Source organism: Chlorocebus sabaeus, chromosome 9, assembly GCF_047675955.1.
Source record: "Chlorocebus sabaeus isolate Y175 chromosome 9, mChlSab1.0.hap1, whole genome shotgun sequence".
Taxonomy (NCBI): domain Eukaryota; kingdom Metazoa; phylum Chordata; class Mammalia; order Primates; family Cercopithecidae; genus Chlorocebus; species Chlorocebus sabaeus.
In genome coordinates this window covers 61,487,315-61,499,287 of record NC_132912.1, presented here as the reverse complement: position 1 = coordinate 61,499,287, position 11,973 = coordinate 61,487,315, and the positions used below count along the sequence as shown (strand labels likewise).

The window sequence follows — 11,973 nt, the reverse complement described above, 5'->3', positions numbered from 1 at the left end:
AGGAAAAAAAAATACAGAAAAGGCGTAACAAGCACCAGACCTAGACACAAATATGACAGGGATATTGGAATTATCAGACCAGAACTTTAAAGCAAGTATGATTAACATGCTAAGGTCTCTAAGGGAAAAAGTAGACAACATGTAACAACAGATGGGTGATATAAGCAGAGAGATAACAATTCTAATAAAGAATCAAAAAGAAATGCTAGGAATGAAAAACATTGTAACAGAAATTAAGAATGCCTTTGATGGGCTCATTAGCAGACTGGACACAGCAGAGGAAAGAATTTGTAAGTTTGAGGATACGCCAATAGAACTTTCAAAACTAGAAAGCAAAGAGCAAAAAAGGCTGAAAGAAGTTGAACAGAATATCCAAGCAGGACTACAAAAGGTATAATATGTGTATAATTGTAATGTCAAAAGAAGAAGAAAGAAAGGAACAGAAGAAATATTTGAAGCAATAATGACTGACAATTTCCCAAAATTAAGGTCAGATACCAAACCACAGACCCAGGAAGCACAGAGAACAGTGAGTAGGATAAATTCCCAAAAAATCCATACCTAGGCCTGTCATATTCAAACTGCAGAAAATCAAAGATAAAGAAAAATCTTGAAAGAAGCCAGAAGAAAAAAAAAAAAAACCGTATCTATTGAAAGAGCAAAGAAGATAAGAATTACACCAGACTTCTCAGAAACCATTCACACAAAAAAAAGAGTGGAGTGAAATATTTAAATTGTTGAGACAGAAACAAAACAAAACAAACAAACCAAAAAACCCATCTACCTAGAATTCTATATGCTGCCAAATTATCTTTCAAAAGTACATACTTTCTCAGACAAACAAAAATTGACTGAATTTGTTGCCAGTATACACGCCTTGCAGAAAATGTTAAAAGAAGTTAGAGAGAAGGCAAATGATACAAGTCAGACACTCAGATCTACATAAAGAAAGAATGCATAGAAGGATAAATGAAGGTAAAAAAAAAAAAAAAAACTTTATTTTTCTTGTTCTTAATTGATACAACAGATAACAATTTGTTCAAAATAACAGCAACAATGTATTCAATGATTATAGTTTATGGGTTGGTAAAATGAAAGACACCAATGTTACAAGGGAAGAGAGTGAGGGGAAGGAATACTTTTTATTATAAGGTACATGCATTGCCCATGAAACAGTGTAGTGTTATTTGAAAATGGAGTCGGATTAGCTGTAAATGTATATTGCAAATTCCAGAGCAACCACTAAGAAAAGCAAAAAAAAAAAAAACACCAGTATAATGATATGCTAAGAATGAAGATAGCACAGAATCATATAAAATGCTTGATTAAAACCACAAACAGCAGAAAAAGAGTGGAAAGCAAAACCAAGAAGGAAAAACAAGGGCAGTAACAGAAAACAGTAACAATTACGATAGAGAAAAAAAATAGATATCTGTATAGACCTCAACTCCACCTCACATCATTCACAAAAATGAATTCAAAACAGACCATATATCTGAACATTAAAAGCTAAAACTATAAAACATCTAGAAGAAAACTGCAGAGAAAATATTTGCAGCTTTGTTGGCAGGCAAAGGTTCCTTAAACAAGTCATGTCAAGCACTAACTAGACAAGCAAAAACTGATCAATCAGACTTTTACTCTTCAAAAGATACAATTAGGAAAATGAAAAGGCAAGACACCAACTGGGAAAATATTTTGCAACACAAGTATCTGACAAAGCACTTGCGTCAAGAATTCATATGAAGAATTCTTAGAACTCAATAAGAAGACAAACAACCAATAAAACTAGGCAAAAGATTCAAATAGGTGCTTCGCCAAAAAAAAGCATATGCACATAATCAGATGATCAATATTTTCAACATTACTAGTTGTCGTGGAATTGCAAATTAAAGCAACAGTTGCCATTACATACTCACTAGAATCGCTCAAAGTTAAGACCGATGATACCAAGTGTTGACAAGATATGGAACAAATGGAACTCTTATACACTCCTGGTGGCTAAAATGGTGCAAACACTTTGGAAAAGAATTTGGCAATTTCGCCCCCCGCCGCCCAAGAGGCCTAAAGGAAAGAAGGCCAAGGGAAAGAAGGTGGCTGCGGCCCCTGCGTCATGAAAAAGCAGGAGGCCAAGAATGTGGTGAATCCCCTGTTTGAGAAAAGACCTAAGAATTTTGGCATTGGACAGGACATCCAGCCCAAGAGACACCTCACCCGCTTTGTGAAATGGCCTCGCTATATCAGGTTGCAGCAGCAGAGAGCCATAAGCGGCTGAAAAGCCTCTATAAGCGGCTGAAAGTGCCTCCTGCTATTAACCAGTTCACCCAGGCCCTGGACCGCCAGACAGCTACTCAGCTGCTTAAGCTGGCCCACAAGTACAGACCAGAGAGAAAGGAAGAGAAGAACCAGAGGCTATTGGCCCGGGCGGAGAAGAAAGCTGCTGGCAAAGGGGAAGTCCCCACTGAGAGACCACCTGGCCTTCGAGCAGGAGTTAGCACCGTCACCACCTTGGTGGAGAACAAGAAAGCTCAGCTGGTGGTGATTGCACACTATGTGGATCCCATCGAGCTGGTTGTCTTCTTGCCTGCCCTGTGTCGTAAAATGGTGGTCCCTTACTGCATTATCAAGGGGAAGGCCAGACTGGGCCGTCTAGTCCACAGGAAGACCTGCACCACTGTCGCCTTCCCACAGGTGAACTCGGAAGACGAAGGCGCTTTGGCTAAGCTGGTGGAAGCTATCAGGACCAATTACAACAACAGATATGATGAGATCCCCATCACTGGGGCGGCAATGTCCTGGGTCCCAAGTCTGTGGCTCATATCGCCAAGCTGGAAAAGGCAAAGGCTAAAGAACTTGCCACTAAACTGGGTTAAATGTACACTGTTGAGTTTTCTGTACATAAAAATAATTAAAATACAAATTTTCCTTCAAAAAAAAGAATTTGGCAATTTCTTATATAGTAAAACATATACTTACCCTAACAACCCAACAATTCCACTTTCAGGCACTAGCCCAAGGTAAATGAAAACATGTTCACATGAATGTTCATAGCAGCTTTATTCATAAAATCCCCAAACTGGAAACAATCCAAATTCTATCTACTGGTGAACAGATAAACAAACTGTGGAGTGTCCATTCTCCAGAATATTACCCAGAATGCAAAGGGCCGAACTACTCATGCAAGAAACAGCATGCATGGCACTACACAGAAAGTACATACTGCCTAATCACATTTATAGGACAGTCTAGAACATGCAAAACTAATCGATATTGATAAAATCCAATCAAATGTTGCCTGGGAGGCCAGGCGCGGTGGCTTAAGCCTGTAATCCCAGCACTTTGGGAGGCCGAGGCGGGCAGATCACGAGATCAGGAGATCGAGACCATCCTGGCTAACGGTGAAACCCCGTCTCTACTAAAAAATACAAAAAACTAGCCGGGCGAGGTGGTGGGCACCTGTAGTCCCAGCTACTCGGGAGGCTGACGCAGGAGAATGGCGTAAACCCGGGAGGCGGAGCTTGCAGTGAGCTGAGATCCAGCCACTGCACTCCAGCCTGGGTGACAGAGCAAGACTCTGTCCCAAAAACAAAAACAAAAACAAAAACAAAAACAAAAACAAAAAAACTGTTGCCTGGGGCAGGGAGAGGAACTGATCAGGAAGGGGTATGAGGAGATTTTGAGGGGTGATAGAAATGTGTGATATCTTGGGTATGGCGTGTTTACACCACTGTATACATCTGTCAGAATTCACTGAACTGTACAGTCAAAATGGGTGCATTTTGTAAATTATTTCTCAATAACACTGATTTTTTTATGTAAAAAAAAAAAAAAAAAGAGTGGTTGGAAGAATGAATTCACTATTTTCTTTTAACAACCAAAACTGCTTAAGTACTACTTGGGAGCCAGGGAAGAAGGTAGGAACTTTTTCTCAGAGAACCCAGGAGACCTGGGTGCTAGCCTGGCACTGCCCCTATCTCCCAGGGTGGCCTTGGACAAATCACTAAGAATACAGTCAAAGGTGCAGGTCCAGGCCCAAAAGCAAGGCTCTCTGTTGGGTGGGGGAGATATGTGAGTGACGTTTACAGCAGGCACCCTGAGGGGGCACCTGCAAGAGGCAACAATGGCCAGTGGCGTGGGAAGTCCAGAAAGCCTTCCCCAAGGAGGAGACTTGTGCTGGCACTGCAGAATGAACAGGAGAGCACTGGGATTTACAAGTAAGTAGGGTATTCGGCCTCAAGGGAACAGCATGTGCCTGGGAACAAGGGCAGGAAGGGTCATGCACTGAAGCTCTCTGCTTGCAGAGCTGTTAGCGCAAACACCTGCTTCTGGGGCCCCAGGGAAACCATCTGGAGCAGATGCTCCCAGAGACCAGGATGCTGACCCCTACTTCCCAGAGACCAGGTACCACCTCCGCCAGAAAGCCATCTATGACTGCATCTGAGACTGTCAGACCAGGAGGGGCTGCAGAGAGACATTGTATGAAAGACATTTTCATTTCATTTCATTCTTGGATGGATGAGGAGTCCATGAGAGAAAATGTTTCAGGGAACATTTTGCACAGGGCAAGCCTTCAGTAAATGTTAGTTTCCTTAACGATCAGAAGGAATGGGCTTCATTATCCCCATTTTATGCCAGAGAAAATGGAGGGGCTAAGAAAACCTAAGTGGTGGGCCTGAGGGGGCACGGCTTGTGAGTGGGGAGCTGAAGTGTCTCATTTCTCTACCCCTGCCCACATGCCAGGACCATATGACTACAGAACAGGAAAACCAAGGCCCAGAGAGGGCAAGTGACTGTCCAAGGTCACACAGTCACTGTCAGAACTCAGACTTGACCCCAGTCTCCTGATGCCAATGCTGACCCCTCCCAATGAACCTCAGCCTGGGATGTCGCTCTGAGGCCCAGACCCCAAGGGGTGAAGGAGCCCCCAGCAAGGCCTGGCTCTGCCTGCTGCCACTTTTGGGAGCAAGACACAGCTTTAGAAGGCCCAGGGTAGTCTCTGCAGCTGAGCAGGGGCTGTGGGAAGGTGGTGAGGAGGGCCAGGACTTCTCCACACTGAGCGGAGGGCCTGGAGCCAGGTGTAGCTGGCCCTAAGCTGAAGGAGGAGGGATGCAGGATGGGAAGTGGGCAGCTCGGACCAGCAGGAGGGCAGCTTGGTGTCTCCAAGGCCCCACATGGAGCCCTTTACATGGCAGCTGTGCCACTCCCCCCATCGTGCCTTCTGTTCCCCAAATGCGGTGGTCTTACTGATCAAGAAGACATAAAAAAGGAAAAACTACAGACGCTTTGACATCAACAAATCAGGGTTCTTGTCCCCGATCCACCAGTTCCAGGAAAGATGTCTTTAGACAATCAGAAATTCTCTGAGCCTCAATTTCCTCCTCTGTGCAATGGAGCTAATAGTACTATTACTGGAGTATAATGCTATACTCCCCCCAAAAATCGGTCTCGATTTTCCTTTCTAGAAACGTAGTTCTGGCCACCCACTATTGTTGGGCTTTGATCCCCCAGCCTCACTCAGGAAGGCAGGAGGCTCCTCAGTACTCTGGAAGGAGGGGCAGGGTCTTCAATCTCCACTTCGTCTTGGAGACCGCTGAGGCTCTTGCGGTCTGAGATGTGTGACCCTGATGTCCTGTGGTGCCCTGCTTTGCCAGGCCAACATTAGAGCCAAGGGTAGGTAAGGAAATGCAAAGCCTGGTCAGCAGGGGACCCCAGCATTAAAATCTGTCAAATTCCTCCTGCGCAGAATGCTCCTCTGAGGCGAGTGGGGCAAGTGGGTGCACGCAGCACAGCTCTGCATCTGATGCACAGGGCTACTGGGAGGACAGAAAGAGAACCATGTGGGAGGTGCCTGCCCAATGCTGGCCCACAGAAGGGGCTTCCAATTGCCGGCACCCAAATCCTTTGTTCCCTGCAATCCCACGGGGCAGGCACTGCAAGAAATGAAGAGGCCAAGAGAGGATCAGAGCCTTGGAGAAGGACACACAGCAAAGTAGGTGCCCAGGGCATGTGGCACAGCGCTCCTCCCCCTGCCCCAGAGACTGCCATCACACTATCACCCAGGGAAAGAGTAAAGCTGGTAGGCCAGGTACAGTGGCTCACCCCTGTAATCCCAGCACTTTGGGAGGTCGAGGTAGGCAGATCACCAAAGGTCAGGAGTTTGAGACCAGCCTGGTGAAACCCCATCTCTACTAAAAATACCACACACACACCCCCAAAAAAACTATCCAGGCTGTGGTGGTGCATGCCTATAATCCCATATACTAGGGAGGCTGAGGCAGGAGATCACCTGAACCTGGGAGGCAGAGGTTGCAGCAAGCCGAGATCACGCCACGGCACTCTTGACTGTACAACAGAGCAAGACTTCATCTAAAAAAAAAATAAATAAAGCTGGTGCATTCTCAGGGTGTCTGGTTGCCAGCCTTGTAGGTGATGCAAGTCCCAGTGAGAGTTACAATTAGAGCTCACTGGAGATGTATTTCTATTACCAGGGCTGAGCACGTGAGCCATGTAGCAGTTCCTTTCTTTTGTTCGAGAGGCTCTGTCCTGGCCGGAAATTGAGTAAGGAAGCCTGGGATCTCACTCTGGGCCTTAGTTTACTTGTCTGGGAGATGGTTATGGTGGCTGCAGTGTGGACCGTGAGACTCAACCCTTCCTTTTCCCGGCTGTTAAAAATCCTTTTGGAGAACAAGGTGGCCCCACCCTCCATATCTCCATCCAACAAATTTGGAAAAGGGGGAAACAGTAGAGGTTCTTCTTTCCTGGCCTCCTCGACCACTACTGTGGGTTATTCCCAGGAAACCAACACAGGCCATGGAGGACGTTCATCTTTAAGAAGACCTGTGCCACGTCAGAGCGACATGTGCCAGAGGAATTACTCACTTGACAAAAAAGGTGACTTTGTCAGAGAAGGAGGTGGCCCTCGGAGTTCCCTGACATCATACATCAGAGCCCCCCGTCCTGTGTTCCTGCCCTCAGGGTCCCAAGGTAAGACACAGACCTGGGAGGTGTGAGTCCTACACACAGGCCCAGTGCCCTGGTCTGAGGTAGAGGCTGGAGGGAGCTGGCTCAAGGGCTGGGGTTAGCGCTGGGGAGCTTGAAACAAGAGCCTGAGAAAGTCTAGTGGGTGGAGGTCAGTGGGAAATGAAACTGCAGTTCTCAGCAGGCCCTGTCCCAACCGACACTCTCAGACAAGGGGCTGCCCTGGGCGTCTCCCCTACACTGGGCTGCTGGAGAAGTCCAGGGGCTGGGGTCTCTGTCCTGGGCAGGAGCCTAGTGCAGGCCAGGGGACAGTCTCCCTCCATGACTTTTGCTCCTGGTGGGAGGTGGGTCGCCTTATTTTTCTGAAAAGGAAGTCAAAGCCTCCTTTGTTGGCCTCCGAGCCTCCATCTCTCCTGCAGCGCTTCCACCTCTCCTCTGAGCCCTCCTCCCCTCTGCTGCCTATAGAATCCTTCTGGAACATGATCTCTATCACGCTCTCCCTTGTTTACCCGCCTACAGTAGCTCCCCATTGCTTCAGCAGGTCTCCCAGACGTGACCCAAGATTGAAACCTTCATTAAGGATGCAGGAGCCCCAGTCCCCAGTCTCACAGTCTCTAGAGTCTGCTGGCTCTTGGGGACTTCTCTGTGCTTCTCATTTGATAGTTAAGCCATCTGATGCTCAGAGAGGCTAAGTGACTTGCTCAAGGTCACACAGCAGGAGGACTTGAAATTCAAATCCAGCCTACAGAGTTCATGCCCTTTCCACAGAAGGGCCAAGAGCCCAGGACACATGCTTCGGGAAGCTGTGTTCCTTAGCTGTGTCGAGCCTGCCCTGTGTGGGTAGGAAAAATGGCAGGGTGGGAGCTTGGAAGACAGTGCCATGCCACTGGCAGAGCCCAGACCACGAATCCACAGGCTTGGACCCTGGCAACCTTGGCTGAGCCTCAGCTGTCTCCCGTGGAAAATGGAAAAGAAAAGCCCTGACCTCCCAGGTTTCTGCAGGAGTGTGGCTGGACGCTGGGTCCACCAGCCCAGCCCTAAGCAGGGTGCACAGTAGGTTTTCCTTCCATGTTCCTGGCTTTTGCACAGGATCCAGAGGCCCCGGGTCATGGGTGCAGCCTCCACCAACCCCAAATCCAGCAGGGACCCAGTTGCCACCCACGCCCATGCCACACCCGTGCCCACACCCACGGTGAGGCTTTGAAGGCCCAGTAAACAACCCCTTGCCCTCCTCCCCAGAAGGAAACTTTTTTAAAGCAACAGAAACAAACATCTCTATGTGTTGTGTGTGTTGGTGACAGGAAAAGGAACATCACTTCAGAGAGGAAAAGGCCACCGGGGTTGGGGGCAGGGCTAGGCAGAAGCAGCCAGAGGAGAGAAACAGAAACGGAGATCTGATAAGGGCACCCCGCTCGTCTGGGCTGGGGACAAGCGCTGCAAGGCTGGGGCCCCAGCACCGGGGCAGGGGGTGGGGGGCGGCGTCTCAGCCCCTCCAACTGCTGAGCTGGGGGTACGGGTCTGAGGTGGCCCAGGGTGGCTCAGCAAGGCTCCCCTCCTTTGGGGCAGGCCATTTCACTGGCTGGCTGTCCCTCACCCTGGATGGTGGGGAAGTAAGGGCCTGGATTTGGGAACCAGCCAGAGGCTTCCAGGTTGGTGGTTTCTTTTCCCCAGCTTCGCTGCTGACTTACCGATAGTCTTGAGCCAGTCTCTCCCCGTTTGGGCTTCAGTGCTGCCCAGATTAGGGTGCTGACTGTCTATGATGACACTGTCAGGACACAGTGCTGAGCTAGGAATCTGGAGGTTCAGGGTGGTGGGCTTGCTGTGAGGCTCTGAGCAAGTGGCTTCAGCTAGGGTGACCAGGGCATTCCCAGTTTAGCACTGAAAGTCCCACATCCCAGGAAGCCCCCCATCCCTGGGCAAACTGTGCTGGTTGGCCACCCTTCAGCCTCTGGGCCGAGACTTCCTGGATGAGCCTGTAGAGGTCTTTGCCAGCTCACTTGCGTGGCCTCCTCCAGGGCTGAGGGTCAGACCTCCCTTCCTGGACAGAACTTCGAGCCTGACTGGTGAAACAGGACAGAAACCTGTCCTGGTGAACCCAGGCTGCTTCTGGGACAAACAGGCTGTATGAGCAGGTATTAGAAATCGGGACTGGAGTGGGAACAAATAGAGGCACTGGGGCAGGGGAGGAGACTTGGACAGAGTGGTCCCAAGGGCCTGGACCTGAGGGGAGGGGTCTTAGCAGCAGAGAAGAGCAGAGAACTACATTCCAGGGGAAGCCACAGACTGGGCAAAGGCTGGGAGGCCAGGTGGTGGAGCACATAACGCCAAGCCCTGTGCTGAGCATCAGCTAGTCTGCAGGCCCCAAATGGACCTCCAGGGCCTCTTAGTTGAATTTCTCTTTTTTTTTTTTTTTTTTTTTTTTTTTTGAGACGGAGTCTCACTCTGTCCCCCAGGCTGGAGTGCAGTGGCCGGATCTCAGCTCACTGCAAGCTCTGCCTCCCGGGTTCACGCCATTCTCCTGCCTCAGCCTCCTGAGTAGCTGGAACTACAGGCGCCCGCCACCGCGCCCGGCTAATTTTTGTATTTTTTTAGTAGAGACGGGGTTTCACCGTGTTAGCCAGGATGGTCTCGATCTCCTGACCTCGTGATCCTCCCGTCTCGGCCTCCCAAAGTGCTGGGATTACAGGCTTGAGCCACCGTGCCCGGCCCTTAGTTGAATTTCTAAATCCACTGTCTCCACTCTTTGAATTCTTCTGGCCGTGTCCACTGCCAAACAATTTGCACCAAAACAAACACATTAAAAAGAAAAACCCAAAAAACAAGTTTGGTGTTTTTTTTTTTTTTTTCCAAATAAAGATAGACTTTCCTGGCTGGGTGTGGTGGCTCACGCCTGTAATTCCAGCACTTTGGGAGCCCAGGCAAGCAGATCATGAGGTCAGGAGTTCGAGACTAGTCTGGTCAACACGGTGAAACCCTGTCTCTACTAAAAACACAAGAAAACTAGCTGAGCGTGGTGGCGGAAGCCTGTAATCCCAGCTACTCAGGAGGCTGAGGCAGGAGAATTGCTTGAACCCAGGAGGCGGAGGCTGCAGTGAGCCAAGATCACACCACCGCACTCCAGCCTGGGTGATAGAGGCAGACTCCAGACTCCACCTCAAAAAAAAAAAAAAAAAAAAAAAGAGAAAAGATAGACTTTTCCCGGAAACTAAAAATCCCCAAGATAGGGCTCTGAAAGTGGATGGCTATGCTCCCGTGCCTCCCTGACTCTCTGTGCAGCCCAGCCAGCAGGGGCAGACTGCCCCAGACAGAGGGCCTGCCTCAAATACCCTCAAGGCCAACCCACACCAAGGGTGCAGACTGGCTTCTCCCGGCACTGCCCACTTGCTCAACCTCAGCCCTTTGAAGCATTTCACCAACTCCCCTGGGGGCAGGGAGTCACCTGCCCATCCTATCTGTATGTGCCCAAGAGGCCTTGTCCCCAAGCCTCCACATTCTAGCTAGACTGCCCTAAACAAGTCACTTACCCTCTCTGAACCTCAGTTACCTCATCTGCTAAAGAAAGGTTGTGAGGATTTCTGCCCACCAGCAAGCGAGTCATCAGTTCTGCAGCAGATGCCGGCTGGGTGTCCCCTAATTCAATTCACTTCAAACACTGTCCACCTGGAGATAGCATCAGATTCCACAGGGTGAGGATTCAGTCCCCTAACTCTGAGCCCCACTTCCGATGCCCACCGCAAACCCCAGGTTATTCTGCCTGTGCTTCTGACCTTTCGTCTATAAATCGGGGTTTCCACAGCCCCCCGCTTGGGTTTGACTAATTTGCCCGAGCGGCTCACAGAAGTCAGGGAAACATGTTTACTGGTTTATGACCAAAGATACTTTACAGGATACAAATAAACACCCAGATGAAGAGAGGCACAGGGCGAGGTCTGGAAAGCGTGCTCCCATGCCCTCTCTTGGAGCGCCACCCTCCAAGTGCCTCCAAACGTTCAGCTGTCTGGAGGCTCTCAGAATCCAGACTTTTTGTATTTTTATGGAGACGTCATTATGTAGGCATGATTGATTAAAACATTGGCCATTTGTGATCAACTCAACCTTCAGCCCTTCTCCCCACCAATCCCCAGATGGGGGGTGGGGCTAGAAGCCCCAACCCTCTAATCCTTGGTCTTTCTGGTGACCAGCCCACATCCTAAAGCGTCCTAGGAGCTGCCAGCCAGCAATCAACTCATTAGCATACAAAAAGACACTTATCACTTTGGAGATTCCAAGGATTTTAGGAGTCCTATGCCAGGAAATGGGATGGAAGGAGGGGGAAGCAAATACGTATTTCACCATATCTCAAGGGTAATAAAACATGCCTTGGGCAGTCTGGAGACGTGATGAGCTCAGAGGGTGAGGCGCTTCCTAGAAGCCCAGTAAACACATTTCTGCCCCTCTTCTGGAAACTGCAAATCCCCCCAGAAGGTGAGAGGCAAATTCACCCAGTGCAGTGAAAGTCAGCTCCACTCCTGCACTGGGAGGAGGGGAGGGGCTGCAGAGGATGGAAGCAGGGGTGCTCGGAATAAAACTGTCCCTGTTACAGCGGTCACCTCAGCCGGTCTGTGGCCTCTGTTGGGGCCAGGGCTGGACCTGCCCTGCCTTCTCCCCACACATTTGCTAAGCATCTTCAGCCTCCTGCGACACAGGGTCACGTGGCGTGATTTCACCCACACACATACGTGCCACCTGAGTTACCGACCACCTGTACTCCATTTTCTCACTGACCCTACGGAAGGTCTTGGAGTTCCCACTATTTGAATCAATAAACTGAGACTAGGAGAGGCAAGGCAACTTCACCTACATCGTACCATGCAAAGAAATACAAGCACTGAAACCAGGTCTAAGAGGTCTGGATTCTTTTCACCTTCTAGCACGTGCAAAGGAACCCAAAGCAAAAGTCTCTGGCATGAAAGGGGTCTTAGGGAGCCACCAAGTTTCTGAACAGGGGAGTGGTGT

The 11,973-nt window shown here is 49.3% G+C and overlaps 1 protein-coding gene and 1 pseudogene across 1 annotated transcript in view; both read left to right on the top strand.

The window, feature by feature from the left end:
- The first annotated feature begins 2,006 nt into the window (after nt 1–2,006).
- On the top strand, nt 2,007–2,922 carry LOC103215937 (large ribosomal subunit protein eL8 pseudogene; annotated as a pseudogene).
- A 3,601-nt stretch (nt 2,923–6,523) lies between these two features.
- The window catches only part of ZMIZ1 (zinc finger MIZ-type containing 1), a 263,905-nt gene continuing 258,455 nt past the window's right edge, over nt 6,524–11,973 (top strand). The window contains exon 1 of the mRNA XM_073019022.1: nt 6,524–6,984. The gene's annotated coding sequence lies outside the window, so the exon portion shown is untranslated. The remainder of the gene's footprint in view (nt 6,985–11,973) is intronic.